This window comes from Artemia sp. Qi Xiang Cuo, chromosome 1, assembly GCF_049724085.1.
Source record: "Artemia sp. Qi Xiang Cuo chromosome 1, ASM4972408v1, whole genome shotgun sequence".
Taxonomy (NCBI): domain Eukaryota; kingdom Metazoa; phylum Arthropoda; class Branchiopoda; order Anostraca; family Artemiidae; genus Artemia; species Artemia sp. Qi Xiang Cuo.
Genome location: NC_142794.1, coordinates 1 through 19,016, shown reverse-complemented (window position 1 = coordinate 19,016; position 19,016 = coordinate 1). Strand labels below are relative to the sequence as shown.

At 35.0% G+C, this 19,016-nt stretch overlaps 2 pseudogenes; one reads left to right on the top strand and one right to left on the bottom strand.

Annotated features, from left to right (window-relative positions):
* Positions 1 to 14,619: 14,619 nt before the first annotated feature.
* LOC148955870 (AMP deaminase 2 pseudogene) lies at positions 14,620 to 15,913 on the top strand (annotated as a pseudogene).
* Positions 15,914 to 15,988: 75 nt separating this feature from the next.
* LOC148955869 (AMP deaminase 2 pseudogene) lies at positions 15,989 to 18,608 on the bottom strand (annotated as a pseudogene).
* Positions 18,609 to 19,016: the final 408 nt, after the last annotated feature.

Sequence of the window (19,016 nt, the reverse complement as noted above, 5' to 3'; positions counted from 1 at the left end):
GGAACCATTGAACAAGAATTCCTACCTCTGCTGCCACTGAACAATTCAAAAAGTGGTGCCGGTCGATGAAAAAAGCTGTATTTTTGAGGTATCCTTTCTACCCAAACATGGTATAATTTATAGTATATTTTGATACCTGTAATGAAAAACGTCACAACTAGTTTCAACAAAAAATTAATTTTTAAAAGCAGTTAATTTCTTGCTACTTTTCCAGCAAATGGATACTGTTCTTTATTATTTTTTTAAGTAGTAGATTTTGCCATGGACTTTGAACAAGAAAGGTAGAATAAAAATGAAAACAGACCCCCCAAATAGACACCCCATATATAAAAGGGAAAAATATTCCCCAATGATAAATTCATATCTTTCTCCTAGTTTCTGGCAATGTCACCCGTTCTTCATCACTAATAGCTTGTCCAAACCATCCGTTCTCTAGAAAATTGGAAGCAGGATAACCTACTCTGTTCTGTTTTAAACTAGATTAAAAGTTTATTTATCAATGTTTGTTTCATTTTTGTGCTTTCTCCAGAAATACTGTGTATACTGTCGTTTTCCCATTTTCTATTTTTGGATCCTCTAATATACCCGCCTTGAAAACAAAAAAAAAGAGACAAATGTGCCAGTCTACACTTCCAGTCTTCCCTCACATTTTTTAAAAAAGAAAATAGATAATTTGACGCACTCCAAAAGACGAGAATGCTATTTTTTAAAATTTTTACTGGCTCAGCAAATATGCAAACGACATTCTCGAACCAAATGCTTTTTTTTTCCTTTTTTAATTTTAGACACACTGCGTTACAGAAGCAGTTTTTACGCAACTTACTTCCTTAAAATATATTTCAAAGAAATCAATGTAAAGAATAATACAATTTGTAGTATTGATTTTCTACAATTTTTAACTTTTCGAGCGAGTATATTATTTACTTGCTCAAAAAAAATCCTCAGCATGGTTTGGTTTTTGATTTGTCAGCATATTTTTACTCTTCCCCTCGCCCAAAAGCAAAGAAGGTAGTGACACTCTTGTCTACATAAGTGCCACAGACATTAATGTTTGAAACTTTATATCTTGGCCCTCCCCTTTCTTTACCGAAGCTTGACTCCGTCACCGGGAATAACCCTAGTTAAGATGTCTGATCGAAATCAAATGTTGATGGCATAGTATTTGGAGACATGAGAACTAGGCTTGAAAAGATTGCATCTAGATTCATGTGCACTTACTAGGTTTGTGGTTACCTTAAGGCCATTTTTTTTATACCAAAATAAACTCTTGCAGCTTTTATGGGAGAAATAATGTTTAATGACCCAGAGATGTGACATTTTCTGAAAAAAGGAGACGGAAAAATTGAAAACGAAATGGCTACCAAAAGAGCTTTACTGTGATCACGACTAGATTCTAATGATAATTATCATATTAAAGGTTCTAAAATGTAAAAAGGAATCATTCGCATAGGCAGACAAAGGTCATCACCATGTACACCACAAATACACCACTATGTCAGAGTCGTCCAAATTTTCAAGATTCAAACCTTCAGATACAATTAAACTCGGAAAGAACTGCCATTCCTGGCCCATCTTTACCTTATTCATTATACCAGAGATATAGCACTAAAAGAATTACTGATGACTAGGGACTCTTATCTCGTAACTAGAGGGTCAGAAAATAGAGGAAATTACTTATCTTTTCAGAAAAGCAAAAACGATCTAGAATTGGTTTGATGTACACATGTATGGGACCTTTAATAATAAAGAGTCCCAATACAACGTGTGAGTATCCAAAAACTCGAGAATACGCCTTGTAAAGTTTTCAAATCAAAGCCAACAGGTGGGAGCCAAAGCAAGGAATATGTGTTGTTCCACCTGAGTGAAGACTAAGATATATTCATTCCTATATGCATTTTGTCATTTTCCACTGTGTTAAAAGTGATTGCAAAATTTTTTGCATAATTCTTTCAGACTCTTAGATTTTTTTTACATTTATAATTTGCAACCAGGACATATTAATGACAGCTAAATTTCACAACTGCAACCCATAGTTATTTTTCTCCAACCAACCTCTTCACTAATTTATTTATTCCCGTTGGTGAAGCAATCTCTAATCTAAATCTGTATGGGAATGCATGTCTTCTTTATATAGTCCGTCCCTCCAACCAACTGACTAAAAAAAACAGATACTGAACCATAATTACACTCTAACAGAGCAAGTAAATCTACCAGTAAATCCATTATAACATTACAGAAACTGACACAAACAGAGTTGTTTGGCTACAGACTGATCTATTGTCTAGTCAATTTCAACTGATAAAAGGTTAGTTTTTAGGTTGACAAGAAGCTTTTCATGAAAATTAAATGCCAGAGCCTGTTGAGCAATGTTGGTTGTTTTTATTCTAATCAGAATAGCATGGCTCAGCAAATCAAGCCATGGCATAATTTTCACGAACTTCAGCAAGTTTTGAGTGAATGAATGGGGAATATCATGTTCAACAAGAAATGAGACAAGCCTTGCCTCAATAGTTGTCTCCTTTACGTTTTTGGAAAAAGTGACGAAAAAGTGGCAGAGTTTCAGAAGACAAAGCAGTCTATGTATTTTCATTAGCCCCTGACAATAAAGGTTACAGATGGGCTGCCTAATGGAACCATGAAACAGCCTAGGCTAAAAGAAGGAGTAAGTGGCTTATAATCTGCTTCCTCTGGACAGCACCTCTGGAACTTTGCATTCACATTTGATTTGGATGAAAAATATGTAATAAGAAATTAGGTAAAAATAAAACGATAGATAGTTGTCTAAATTTTGGAATGCATGTTCTACAGGAAATGAGTGTTAGGATATATTTGAATACAGTATTAAGTTCTAAATGAAATAGTATTTTTATTTCTTAACCATTATTCGGCATTCTCAATTTCACGCATATTTACAAGACCTTCTTTTACTGTATATTATTCAGTGTATTGGGCTGTAAAAGTGGAACGTTAATGCCCAAAAAAAGCAAGAAAGGATAGCCCGGGACTATCTATTTACTCAATTCTAGTATAGTATTCGCTCTGCTTTGCAGTGTCTGTACACCTTTATCATATTAATGGTTAAAAATTATTTTCATTTAGGAACCTGACTGATATGTAAAATATTTGCTCTTGGAAGCACATGAATTACTAGTTAGGATTTTCGCGAGTTCCGCAGTAACCTACCCAGCCATATATCATTTGAAGTGGGGAGCTAAAATTTGTCCCTTTTCCCGTATGGTGACATTACTTAGTATAAATTTAGTGATAAACGTCATCTCGCAGCATAAATACACTGATCAAAGCCATTTTGCGGTATAATTGCGGTATGCGGTGTAATAAAAAAAAAATGCGGCATTTCTCTCGAAATTGCGGTATTATACCGCAAAATGCGGCATAAGTGGCAACAACAAAAAATATTTGTAATATCCCTTTAATCCCTTTAGCCTGTATCCAATTCCTGATTGCTATTTAATTTCGATTTTGTCTGTTGCTCATTTCTTGTCAATACTGACCAGCACTACTGAGGGGCCATAGTTAAGCACTAGAGAAGTCATAGTTAACTAAAATGTGCTTATGTACATACAGCTTGTTACAATTTTTCTCTGGGTGTGTAATGTTTGATTTGGCATAAGCCTAGAAAAGGACTGTAGAGACGGAAACATGTTAAGGAAACAATTCATTTTTCATTGTATACAAAATAATTCCGAACCATTATGCATAAACGTGTCCAGTCCACTTTTTCGCAAAACGAAGTTATGATTGCCATGTAGAATCCCTTTTTTTTCTGTGTCGATATGTCTATTTGATCAGTTTTTAGTCCATTAGTTTCAAACCTAGAGATTTAGCATTATCGTGCCTATTCCCATTATAGTCATTTGTAAATAAACCTAAATGTGCTCAGTCCACTTAAACTTACTTCCCTGGACTGAGCACTTCTATGAATTTTGGCTTTTTCAACAATCTGCGACTGACTACTTCTAGTTTTACCATCACCATCAGTGTTACAATGAAGGAAAGGACCTTAGTCAAATATTTCATAAATTTTGTTTATCCATACACAGGTTAGTACTTCAGCATGTTTTGGGAGCTAGCTATCAAGCAGATTATAACTTTTTCAGCGAGCTTTCTGCCTCAAGATAATGATATAGAGTTTGGCGACCAGTTGCCCTACAAGATAGTGGTGGTGACCTTGGTTTGGCGGGGTGATGATAGCCTAAAGATATGGATGTCACCTAAACAGAAGTAAATAAAGGAGAGAACCCCCAAAAAAGTCCAGTAATTTTTAAATATTATTTGTCAGATAACAAGGGTAAAAAAACAAAAGGTTTGCAGGAAATTTTTTATGACAACTTTTTGCTTGACAAGAAGAGAGCTGGGAACTGTAAAATATCAATTAAAGGCATTATATCTTCTATTCCTCCAGAAGCAGCAATTAATGAAACATGTTAGAAAGTGTGAAATAAATAAAAGAACAAATCGGGAGTTTCCTAGCTTACGAATCTCATTATTCAAGACAGATTACTTAGAGAAAGTATCTCTCTTCTATTTTAAATAACAACAAAATTTGTGTTGAAGCCTAGATAACTGATGGAAAGGAATTTGAAAGTCTTTCTGTCAATAAAAGATTTTTTATTTTTTACTACACCAGCATAGGATTTTCGTTGCCTCTGCCACCAAGGACTAGGCTAAAGAAGCAGTCAGAACAGAAGAAGCCACCCATCATTCCGCTTTTACCAATGCATACTATTAAAAAAAATAGTATCAGCGAAAATTAGTAAAGGAACACAAGATGTCTGGTGTTTTGACCTGCCGCAGTGCCTACCAGCACTAAATCTTAAAACAAAACTCGTTTTTTTATAAATGGCAGCTTGAATCTACAATCTTACAGTTCATGTTATCTCTCACAATGAAACATGGTTCAGTAACGACCTCTGGCATGAAGAAATTGGTGATACAGGGGCAGGTGAGGTGGCATCATGCTTGTTCCTCGGCCTTTCTATCTTGCCGAGTCTTTAGAAAGCCTGACACTTTATTCGGTAAATGTTTAGGTGGTGCAATAACTTAGCTAGGATGAAAATGAAAACATCATTTGTTGCCTTTTTTATGTTCTTTCATAATTTAAAAATCGCTTCCGGGGCTAATTACATTTTGAACCCTTAAAGGGGCCCCGTAGGTATTTATATGAATAATGAAAGATAATAAAAAACACACCAAATGATGTTTTCACTTTCATCCTAGCTCAATTATATGGTCCACTGAAAATTTACCATGAAATTTACCAACCTTCACCCTCCTAATGTGCAAATATATACCTTGAATTGGAATATACCCTGGATTGTAGACGGCAAAGTTTTGAATCATAAAACTCCCCGCTATTTTTGTTGACGGCATTCGAAAAACTTGAAACGGTAGGAAAACGGTTTATATTTGAATTACCTAATAAATGAGGTTTGAACTGTTATAAATAAGTATTTTTTTTAATATATTACTGTTGAACAACTCATTTTTAAACTAGTGATATATTTTTATACTTTTCAATAGCTTAACTAGTGTTGATAATTTCTTTGTGTGGTTACAAAAATGAGATATATTTGGGGCCCATTTAATTGCTCGAGATGCAACTAGCTCCAGAAGCGATTCTTGAATTATGAAAAAGCATAAGAAAAAGCATCAAATAAAGTTTTCAATTTCATCCTAGCTAAGTTATTACGCCACCTAGATATTCACCCTTTATTCTAACACATGTGGCTCACAAAACAGAAATATGTTTGGGTCGATAATGTTTTTATGCTACACATCTCAATAAAGTGGTAGCACCCTGTCACATTTCGATCAGTAGTTCCTCGAGCCATGCCATACCCACTCAGAGTGTGACACTGGCAATTTCGAAATCGAAAAGAGCAAAGAGAACATCTGATATTCCTGTTAGAATCCCATGAGATTTGGCTATTTTGGGTGGTGTATAAGAAGTAAAATACCAATGGTCGCACATGAAATAAAGAAGGAAGAACTACCTGACTGGGGAGAAATTTTTAAAGAGGTGTGCGCTAAGTGAAGTACTAATACAGAAAGCATAGTTTTTTTCCCACGTTTTGTGGTAAAAAAAATGCAAACTATTTAAATGTAGAATAGAAGAATAGAATGGAATACAATAGAATTTTATTTTAGAATTTCTTTCACAGAGTCAGCACTTAATTAGAAAATCAAACATAAAAACAAAATAGAAAACAATAAAATTAATGAAAATACATAAAAAAAATATGATGAGTCAAAACTTAGTTAAAAAGTCAAAGAAAAAAAAGATAAATAGATAAAAATAAAATTAAAGACTAGTTTTCCTGGCAATTATATAACCCAAAAAAACTCGGAACATAACTCTTCCGATATCTTCCGAGTCAGTTTGGGGACTTATCGGGATTTTATACGGGACGGTCTGTTGCGGGCGGGAATGTAGGGTTCGGGGATGATGGAACGTAATCAAGGAACAGACAGGGTCTTGGTACGAAACGAAGGCATAGGAGGTTCCTTCTCACGGCCGACGTGGTGAGATTGAACTTACCTAGTAGATAATGATGTGGAACCTTCCCTTCAGCATTTATGATACTAAGTGCTCGTTTTTGGACATTTTCAATCTTATAAATATGCACTAAAGAAAGACCAAAATGCCACACTGGTTTTAACAAAAGGTTTAGAAGGGAAACCGAAGGGGAAGCTTGTTCTAGGATATTTTGAAAATGGGCATCCCACTTCAAGTCAGCAGTAATTGTCACCCGAAGTAGTTTAGTGCAAGTGACAGAGATTTTGGGTGGAATGGGGTTTGTGAAAGAAGGGGTGATTTAAAAAAAATATCTGTCATAGCTGACGATTTATTAGAATCAACTTTCATCTTCGACAAAGAAGCCTCCTTCGTGACATCGTCAAGTAATGTCATAATTGAGCTTTTAAAATTTCGTCGACAAACCTCAAGTGCAGACAGTTCGTTCACATAATTCCATCGCTCTGTGTGGTCAGTCGAGAGGCTATTAGCAATTATAAGAAATAAAATGGGACCCATCAGAGTTCCCTGGGGCACCCCACAAAAGATTGGAAGGGGATCGGAATAAACATTTTTATATTTAAGCCCTTGAAGATGATTTTTTAAAAAGGAGGCAACAACTTTAACCAGAAAGGGACTAACTTGCAACTCCGTCAGCAGTTTATTTAAGAGGATATTGTGGTCAATTAGGTCGAACGCTTTCTGGAGATCAATTAATAAAAGATTCAACCATGTATCAGGATTTTCAAGGTTTTTAAGAACGGTGTCAAGAAGACTAACACGATAGTGTGAAGTAAACGTCTCCTTCAGGTTTCCAAATTGTTGTAAGTCCATAAGTTCAACAATCTCTGCCTTTAACCAATTAGCTAAGAAACCCTCATACATTTTTAAAAAACCCGGGGTTAAGCTGATCGGTCGAACTCCAGTAAGATCGTTCATGCCTTCCTTCTTTTGGATTGGAGTAATATAGCCCAGCTTCCAACACAACCGGTAACATCCGGAATTACTAATATCATTAAAAATACTAACAAGGGGTGTTAATAGTTTATCAGGGAATGCTTTTATTATATCAATTGGTATATCAATGGGACAAATACTAGTTTTTTTCAGGTTCTATATTTTTTTTATTATTTGCTTCGCCGAAATTTCCGGGATTTTATCTTTTGGAGTTTCAGGGATTAGGCGATTTTTCGAGAGAGGGGGGAACGTTTGCACAATGCTAGCTAGGTGTTTATTAAGCTCATTTGCTGTCTGTTCAGGCGGTTCATTCAAAAGAAACTCAAGGTTCTTGCACGACCGACCCCTATTTCTTTCACTTTCTTAAACCATTGCTGAGTCTTGCTCTGTTTTAAGTAATTTAATTTATTCTTGCCATAACGAGAAACAGCACGACGTACTTCTTTTTTAATTTCTAATAACGTACTTCTTAATGGAATTATAAATACATTTGACCAGTCATCACAATGAAAATGATATTTAAGCTCGTCTAAGGTAGAGATAAAATTTTGAATGGAAAGGAAACTTGAACGTCGTCAGGACGTGCTAGCTTGACAGGTCGTAATGAATTCTTTATCGAGATATCCTAGCTCTAGTTTGATGTATTTGCATAGTGTAAATTAACCGTATAAAAAATCTTATATGTATGATTTTCTGTGATAAATGGTTTTCTTTTTCCTTTTCAATCCCTTTAAATTCGTTTCGAAAATATATATATATATATATATATATATATATATATATATATATATATATATATATATATATATATATATATATATATATATATATATATATATATATATATATATATATATATATATATATATATATATATATATATATATATATATATATATATATATATCAAAGATAGTTGCTTGAAAAAATCTCTGACGGCATAAAAGATGCTAAAATCCCGTTGACTTCAAAAATTTTGAAGTGTTTCCTTCTGGAAAATTGGAATGCAAAACTGATGCCCAACAATAAACTTAAAAATGAGTCTTCATTTAATTATTTAAACAATTAGCGTAGTGCCAACTGATTGACACAACAGAATACAAAACAAATATAATGCTGAAAAACATAATACCACAAATGGCAAAATAAAAACAAAACAATAATAACAACAAAAAGAAAAACTTAATCGAATGTTACGAATTACAGAACACAAAAAAAGGATTCCAAACATTTTGAAAAGGATCCTGATACCCCTCAAAAATCCTCAAAAATTATATAGGCTAGTGGTTGCCCACTTCTGAAGAAAACCAGATAAACAAAGAAAAGTAGTACTTTTAGATTCCTTATGTTACGCTCTTTCAAAATATAATTGTTTCTTTTCTCGCAATGCAGCCCTCCCCATGATGACCCAAAATATAATCCTAAACAATATATATCTTCATTGTTTATCATCTCGTGATAAGTCATGTCTTCTTTGTTACAGCGGGAGTATTAGCCTAGAGTTGGGGCTATTCAGAAGGAAACATGTTAAGAAAACAATATTAAAGGCCAAAATATTTTTAAGGTCTTAACAAATTTTACTGTCTTGGGTAAATTCCCTGTTATTTGACAATTCCCAGCCTTTGCATATAAGGACTTTAAACCTCTACACTGGGGTGCTCAGATTTTTTTTTCAGTTAGAGAGGGAGAGAGATGCATCAAAAGGTTTATTTTAATACCAAAACTTCCCAGCTCTCATTGAGCATTCAGATAATCACAGAATTAGTTCTAAGGGCGAGACGAGGGGAGGGTTGAGGAAAAACTGATGTATAATCCCCAGGGCCATAATCAGGACTTTTTTTTCGGTATAAAAATCTTTTTAAAAAACGCATCAAAAATGTGAAATTGATATTTTATCCCTCTTGATTTTTGCGAATATTTCTACTTTACGCGGTTATTATGAAAGTAAAGAATAACATTAAACCCCAAAATGAGCAGAACTTACTCCGTATGTGAGGGGGACTGCCCATTCCTTATCCCCACCTCCTCCTCATAGGCGCAAAAACTTCAGAGCGTGCTACTTACGTCAGAAATTGAGATTTAGTCCTTTTTTTAAGTCGAAAGTGACTGGAGACCAACAAGCCACGGGGAAAAGGGTATTTTTGGCCGAAGGAAAGGGGGGAGTATTCTCCGGGGGGAAGGGGGGAACAAAATTTGAAATTCTTGCTTAATATTTCCCAATTCGACTATCTTATACTGAATTTTGTTTCATACATTACTGAGTCGCTGATAAATGATAAAATTCATCCACCAAACGTCAGCTTGTTTCCAAATAGTAAAACAAATCAAAAATGATATATTTTGTTGAACTCTACCTTATGATTAAATAAAGAAACATGTTTTTTCATTTGAAAGTAAGGAGCAACATTAAAACTCGAATCGAACAGAAATTATTACGTTTATCAGAGGGGTGCTCCTCCTCAAACCCCTCGCTCTTTACGCAAAAGTTTTTTGTGCTTAAAAAAAGCTTCGTATTGTTCCAACTAAACGAACCATGTGTTTCAGGAGTTGTTCTTAAAGAATTTGGACAAAATTAAAACATTAGCTTGAAGAGCGAAGTGTTGAGGAGGAGCAATCTCCCTCATGTACGTAATAATTTCTGTTTGTTTTGAATTTTAATGTTGCCCCTTACTTTCAGTTGAAAAAACTTGTTTTTTAAATAATGCCAGGATATCTGGCTTCAACTCCATGGAAAAATCCCTCCTCTCCAAGGTTGTATTCTCTAGACATTTCAATACAACTACTACTACTACTAACAACTCACCGCAGCACCAAGCCGCCTGAGGCCAATACAACTACACACGTTCTTCCTCCATCCCGATCTATTCAAAACCTTCCTCTTTAAACCCTCCCAGGCAGTTCCCATTTTCTTTAAATCCTTTTTAGGACATTCTCCCACCCCAGCAGTGGACGACCTGCTTTCCGTTTAGCCGTAGACGGTTGGCCGAAAAAAACAATCTTCGGCAATCTGTCATCCTTTACCCGCAGAACGTGCCCTAGCCATCTCAACCTTTCTCACATTATAGCCGTAAAAAACGGGATTTAACCATACTTTTCGTACAGCCTACTGTTTGAAATACAGTCAGTCAGCCAGGTACCCGGAACAATCTGTAGGCAGTTTTTTTTTAGAAAACATCTAGCTAATCTTCATCTGCTTTTCGGAGCACCCATGCTTCAGAACCATGTTTGACCTCTGTCATCACTATAGCTTACAAAATTATAATCTTGGTTTGCAGACTTATCTTCCTTGACAATTTATCTTGGACAATTAACCTTAACATCCCGTCGCGTAAAATTGAGACGACAAAGAGAAAGCAAGACATAAGAAGAATTTCATATAGGAATTCTGATAAATTCCCCCAGTGTAAAATTTCCCCTGAAAAATTCACCCCCTGGATATTTCTCTCTCCATACAAAATTCTCCCCCTGGCAAATCAACCCAACAGAAAATTCACCCACCCCCCCCAACCAAAAAATATATGCTCACTTCCCAATAACAAATACTATATGTAAACAATGGACAAATTTTATAACTTAAAGACCTTTCCCCAAGTGCTGTGGGTGTTCATGATATCTCCAAAGACAAAGTTATTTGGCCTTTTAGCCATACTTAGCAAAATGGCTATCTCAGAATTTTGATCTGACGATTTTACGAAAAAAAGGCGTGGGGGACCTAGTTACCCTCCAATATATTTGGTCACTTAAAAAGGACACTGGAACTTTGAATTTCTGTTCAAATGAGCCCATGCCCGATAGTATAGGACCACAGGGTCGATACAATCACCCCTGGGAAAAAACAACAAATAAACACACATTTGTGATCTTTCTTCTGGCAAAAAATACAAAATTCCACATTTTTGCAGATAGGAGCTTAAAACCTCTACAATAGGGTTCTCAAGCCAAAGACAGTTTGTGGGGGTCTAAAGTTCTGTAATTTTTATGTGTTTCTTTTGAATAAATTGATTGATTGATTGTATTTTGCGCAAAAACGAAGAAAAATAAAAAATATTGATAACGATTCTTTGAAACACTATCGGGATAATCAAAATGGAATAGATTCTCACTGGGACAAGTATTTCAATTCTTCGGAGGACAGCTTAACCAAGTTCCCCTCTATACTTTTTAAAGGTTTTAGCATCGAAGCGGTTCTCTTAATGCCTTAGGTATAAGGGAATTCACGAGAAATAAGGATTAATGCCAAAAATCTATCTACAGAGGCGCAATTTCGTCAAAATCTTGGGGAGGGAGGGAGAGCAAACTTGGAGCCAATTTTCCCAAGTCAAGTAAAAATGACACCAAGCGAAAAATGAAAAATGGGCTATATAGGACCATAAAGGCAAAGGTATACTCTAGATAACTGTGGATGCTTGAATTATGTAGGCGTATCTTAGTTTTGTCAAAATTTTTGAATAAACTAAATTTAATATGGGGGGGCGGACTGTGGGAGCAGTTACCCTTCTTACCCATAGCAACTTACGCCCCTGCCTTTCTGATGAGAAACATTCAAGCTTTCCCTTTTATTTTATTTTTTAGTCAAATTTTCATATTATTTTCATTTTATTTTGATATTCAATTATTCTGACTCATATACTTCTTTTCGTTCATTTATAATCTTCAAGCATTAATAATATGATATTTAATAACTTAATTAATACAACAAAAACATGAAAGCCTTCTGTTCTCTTTTCTAAATTAAATAGGTTTATTATCACGCTATTTTTAATCTGAAACAAAATATGACGCATACATGTTGGAAATTATACGAGTATACAAATGGCTCAAATGGAATGTAACATTTCATTCTAACTATACAAAAGAAAAGGGAAGAAAATGGAAAGCAGAACACGTACAAAGCAATTGCACATGGGAAATAAGGAAAGGGAGAAAGAGTAAGAGAAAGAAAAAGAGAAAGAGAGAAAGAGAGATAGAGAGAGAGAGGAGATTTAGATGTGTAGAGATGATTAGTTAAATAACAGCTTAGAAAAGTTGTTCTTACAGTCAACTTACAGGAAATAATGAAAGGGAGAAAGAGTAAGAGAAAGAGAGAAAGAGAGTGAGAGAGGGAGAGAGAAAGAGAGAGAGGAGATTGAGATGCATAGGAACGATTAGTTAATTAACAGCTTAGAAAAAGTTGACTGTTCTTACAGTCAACTTCAGCGGAAGAGATTCTTTACTTCCATCAGGTAACCTTTAAACCAATGGATTTATTTCATTCATCCTGTTATCGCAAATTGTTACCTATATGATGTATTTCTAAAATCTGCTATAGCTAAATGGCATCTCATTGGAAAAGATATGTAAAATAAACATTAAAAATTTATTTTCTTATTTGATTAAAATTTAAAGTTACTTAAACGTATTATGTACTATAGTAAGGGTCGTATCCAGGATTTTCGTTGGGGGGTGGGGAGGATTACATAAAAAAAATCTTTCTGTGGACATATATTACATGTGTTTTTGCTTCTTTTGTACGAATTTGACAAAAATCCTGGACACGGCCATGACTAAAGCTCCGGAATTTCTGTTTATAGGCTAAAAATGAATTTCTTATTTTATCAGACACTAGTTTTTGTTTCTCAGTTAACACATTAAAAATTAAGAACAATATTTGTTAAAAATTTAACTTTATAATTTACAATCATGGCCTCTGATATCTTTGCACACTGCTCTGGGAAGTAAAATCTAGAATATCCAGTCAAAACAAGTCCCTTTCAATACATTTAGAATACATAAAAGATGTTTTGATTTTGCCAAAACAAGATGTTTTGATTTTGTCAAAACAAGTCCCTTTCAATACATTTAGAATACATAAAAGATGTTTTGATTTTGCCCGGCCATGTAGCCCAGTCTAAATACATTCATATTAAAGGAGATAGTCAAGAGAAATGGTTACAAACTACAAATAAAAAGGAACAACAAATAATGACATTCATAACGAGTGCTACTTTCAAATCAGGTAACGACAAGATTTTGACTTTTTAGAATTATGACTTCACCAGAAAACTCAAATCAAGACAAACGTTACAAAATCTTTCCTACATAGTGATTAAACACAAAGCCCAAATTTGTATAAAAAACATAGATGGATGAACATAGATAGGTCGAATTTACCACTCTCGCGATAGACTAATACTTTATTTATGGGCTACTTAAAGGGAGAAGTCAGAAGCAAAATAAAACACTACGTCTCTTATTAGGTAAATTTTGAGTGCGAAAGCAAATTTCTGCTATTTTTAAAAATAGTCTGCAAACCATGAAAAATGGCGTCGGATAAAAATGAAAAGTATACCAATAAAATTGCCATGACCAAAAATCTTAAGAACTGATTTACAGTCCTTCATCTGAAAAACCATCTCAATATGAAAAAGTCATTTCTTACTCTAGTGCCTGGTTTTTAAGAAGAATAAGGATTTATTGAAAAAAAACATATCAACAAAAATTATTGCTGCCTGCCCTAAAAAGCAAAGCTTGTCCGTTGGGGAGGTAGAGAAAACAAAATCCTTAAAACAAAGAACACTTGGCCACCGACACCGCTAATACCATCACACTAAACAATAAATACAAAATAATATCATATATTATACTTGCTCTGGGAACATCATATCAACAAAACCCCCACAATAAATAAATCAATTAATCAGTCAAAACTCATATTCAGCAAAAAGCAGTTCCTTAATGATTTTTCTAAAAATATTGGGGTCACCAATAGTCTTAATATCACTATTCAAACTATTCCATTTCCGCGTACCACTATAAAAAACAGAAAAACATGAACGGGAAGATATACCTCTAGGTACACAGAAGTCCGCGCTACCCCTTGTATCATGAGAATGAACAGTGGACCTAGTGGACAATAAATCACCAAAACAAGTAGGCTGAACATCCTGCTGCAGTCCAAAAATAAACCACAATACATAGAATTCACGAAGGCCTGCAGCCGGCAAAATTTTTAAAGTTAGGTAAATTTCTTCGAACAGACATACGTGGAGATATACCGGCTAAAATTCTTACTGCATGATTTTGTAGAACTCGTATTGGTTTTAGGGCAGAAGAAAAAGTAGAGAGCCAAATACTCGAACATTTATACCATGATTGATAATCAACATTTGAATAACTTCAGCTGTAATCGTTTAAATGCCTTGGATCACAAGTTTGACATGCATGAATTGCTGAACGAGCAGCAAGAACTTTCAGAGCAGAAAAATATCTCATAATTAGACTTTTATAAGACACGAAAGGTGGATACGCATGTCCATGCAGCTGCATGCATGAATCCCAAGCATTTTCTTAGTTTTGTGCAAAAGAAATTGCATGATGAAGGCGATCGGGTGGTGGAGGTTGATGAAGATGGTAATTGTAAAACATTGAAAGATGTATTTGACGAGTTGAACTTAACTTACCCATATTTGACTGTCGATTCCTTGGATATGCACTGTGATAGAAATACTTTCCAGTGTTTCGAAAAATTCAACAAGAAGTTCAACCCGTTTGGTAGTAGCAGGCTACGAGAAATTTTTTTCAAAACGGACAACTATATGCAAGGCGAATATTTCGCTTGCATTATAAAGGAAGTCATGAATGACTTAGAAGAATATAAATATCAGAGCGCTGAGATGCGGATATCCGTAACTGGGAAATCAGTTGAAGAATGGGACAAGCTGGCGCGTTGGGTGACTAAATGGGATGTCTATTCAGAAAATGTAGTTTTTTTTGGTGCAAACACCAAGAGTGTATAATCTTCTTAGATCAAATGACACCGTTGAAAACTTTCAATCCATTCTAAATAATTTGTTTACACCATTGTTTGAAGTCACCTACAATCCATCAACTCACCCAGAACTACATCGTTTCTTACAGAATGTTGTTGGTTTTGATTCTGTTGACGATGAATCGAAGCTAGAACAAAATAATTTTGGCTGTGAAATCATAACTCCACAAGAGTGGACTTCAACAGAAAACCCACCCTACTGGTACTATGCATTCTACACGTATGCAAACCTTTGTGTCCTGAATCAAGCCAGGAAAGACCATGGCCTGAATACTTTTACGTTCCGTCCTCATTGCGGAGAAGCTGGGTCAGTTAAACACTTGGCGGTCGGTTTTCTCCTGGGAGAAAACATCTCTCACGGTATTATGCTGGAGAAGGCCCCTAGTCTTCAATATGCATTTTATCTCAGTCAAATTGGGATAGCGATGTCACCTATATCAAACAATCTGCTGTTTTTGAACTATTCCAGAAATCCACTACGGAAGTTCTTGAATAGAGGCTTAAAGATTAGCCTCTCTACTGATGATCCCCTGCTATTTCATCAGACGAAAGAACCTTTAATGGAAGAATACCCAATTGCCACTCAAATGTGTGGCACTCAAACGTGCTTGTAAGAAAAGAATTGGGTTTATTTTTCTCAGATTTTTTCTTTCTTCAATGAAGTTGGAAAAGTAGATATCATGGGGTGATGCGCATATACACTATGGGGATAATTTTTTGCCGAAAATGACTACTTGTGTCCAATGTAGGATTTTGTGCTGTGTCTTGTGGCCACAGAAAAAAAAATTAAACGAAGTAGCGAATTCGTTAAAGTTGCCAAAAAAAATTTCGAATTAATAAAAATAGAGTCTTTAAAAACATTAAAAATGCACAACGGAGTAAATAAAGAAAAAAAGAAAATACACAAACAAAAAATACAATATAAGAAGTAAGGAACACCGAAAAATTAATTTACATAGCATTCAAACAGAACTACAACTAGGAAATTAAGAAAGTGAAAAACACTGCTGCTGAGTACCTATTTAAACACGAATACCAATTTAAATGCTATTTAAACACGGACACAAAGCCGGTGGGAAGATGGGGAGGGGCTGTTGTTGCAGGTGCTACTAATCGTGGAAATATGATTTGATGACATGGATCAAAATAAGTATAAAAATCCTAAATGGTATATATAGCAGTTTAATACAATTTTATGGACAAATATATGCAACCCTTACACAAAAACATTATACAAAAAATTAATTAATTTACATAGCATTCAAACAGAACTACAACTAGGAAATTAAGAAAGTGAAAAACACTGCTGCTGGATTATTTTTGTGCTGCCAAATTTGTCGTACTTTAAGACCTGGAGTTGAAGGAAAAAGACAAATTAAGGATTTGATATTCCTGAATTGATATTTTTTTTTAGTATTGGCCATTTTTTAGACAAGACGTATAGGTCTTCAATCTTAAATGTAACTTCTGCAAAAATTAGGTTTTTTAGTTTTTGTCCTTTGCTTTTAGGCAGCCGTAATGCTTTCGTAGGTTATTTGTCTGGTGATAAGAGGTTTGCAACCCAAAAACGGTAAGAGAAAAGCCTAAAGATTAATAAATAAAAAAAAAAAAAAATGAAAACGAAACTATCCTAACTGTGAAAGTAAAGTTATTAGGGATCACATATTTGTCAGACTTGTATAGAGCAGTAAATTATCTATAAATTTTGAAGTAGAAAGCAGTAAATTTCAAAGAAGAGAGAAAACGGCCAATAAAAGTGGTCTAACCTCGATTCGTTTTGGTTTCAAAATGGAACCAGCCAATCAGTTTTCGTGTTACAGATAAACACCGCGCCGTAGCAAACATCTGATTTCTGCCATAAAACAACAATTTTTACCCAGCTAGTGCCAAAATTCTATCAAGCGCACAATTTTTAGATAGCCAATAGACGTAGAACTGTCGACTATTGACGATTTTCTTCGTCAATAAATTTTAAAAATATTTCACAAAGTTCTTCTAACAACGTTTCATGTCGAAACTTCATGCGAACATTTGGGACGTTGGTTTTCTTTTTATCGTTCCCTTGGATACCTTCTTCCTGGTAATTCAAACCAAGCCAGTCTTTTTTCATTTCATGCGAGAATCCACTCATTATAACTGAATTTCTGGCGAGCTCTGCCAAGTCTGGCCCATTGAGTTTCCACATTTGAGTGGCAATTGAGTATTCTTATTTAGGGATCACATATTTGTCAGACATGTATAGAGCAGTGAATTATCTATAAATTTTGAAGTAGAAAGCAGTAAATTTCAAAGAAGAGAGAAAACGGCCAATAAAAGTGGTCTAACCTCGATTCGTTTTGGTTTCAAAATGGAACCAGCCAATCAGTTTTCGTGTTACAGATAAACACCGCGCCGTAGCAAACATCCGATTTCTGCCATAAAACAACAATTTTTACCCAGCTAGTGCCAAAATTCTATCAAGCGCACAATTTTTAGATAGCCAATAGACGTAGAACTGTCGACTATTGACGATTTTCTTCGTCAATAAATTTTAAAAATATTTCACAAAGTTCTTCTAACAACGTTTCCACATTTGAGTGGCAATTGAGTATTCTTCCATTAAAGGTTCTTTCGTCTGATGAAATAGCAGGGGATCATCAGTAGAGAGGCTGATCTTTAAGCCTCTATTCAAGAACTTCCGTAGTGGATTTCTGGAATAGTTCAAAAACAGCAGATTGTTTGATATAGGTGACATCGCTATCCCAATTTGACTGAGATAAAATGCATATTGAAGACTAGGGGCCTTCTCCAGCATAATACCGTGAGAGATGTTTTCTCCCAGGAGAAAACCGACCGCCAAGTGTTTAACTGACCCAGCTTCTCCGCAATGAGGACGGAACGTAAAAGCATTCAGGCCATGGTCTTTCCTGGCTTGATTCAGGACACAAAGGTTTGCATACGTGTAGAATGCATAGTACCAGTAGGGTGGGTTTTCTGTTGAAGTCCACTCTTGTGGAGTTATGATTTCACAGCCAAAATTATTTTGTTCTAGCTTCGATTCATCGTCAACAGAATCAAAACCAACAACATTCTGTAAGAAACGATGTAGTTCTGGGTGAGTTGATGGATTGTAGGTGACTTCAAACAATGGTGTAAACAAATTATTTAGAATGGATTGAAAGTTTTCAACAGTGTCATTTGATCTAAGAAGATTATACACTCTTGGTGTTTGCACCAAAAAAAAACTACATTTTCTGAATAGACATCCCATTTAGTCACCCAACGCGCCAGCTTGTCCCATTCTTCAACTGATTTCCCAGTTACGGATATTTTACGAATGAAGTTTCAGAGGTTGCCAAAGGGGTGCGTTTCAGAAATCCAACTGGTACCAAAATGAAAAGTCAGGGATCATCAAAATGGAAGAGGGGCATAAAAACAGATTTAGAGAAAGTGAGAATTTCTATGGATGGATCATAGAGTGATGTTCTGAAAAGAATGCAGTAGGGAGGTATTAAGCACATCTTTTACAGCATTCAGGCGGCCAAGTGCTGTGATGAGATGTTAGGAGTAGAACGTTAAGTGAACAACATCGATCACTTAAATAAACGTAATTGTCATGTTTTAGATCTATATCAAAATTGCCATTCCTTCAAGTTTTTGTTGACAATATCGTCTTTCCTGATAATAACACATACCAACAAAAACAGTTTAAGGCTTTAACACAGTTTAACACATGCA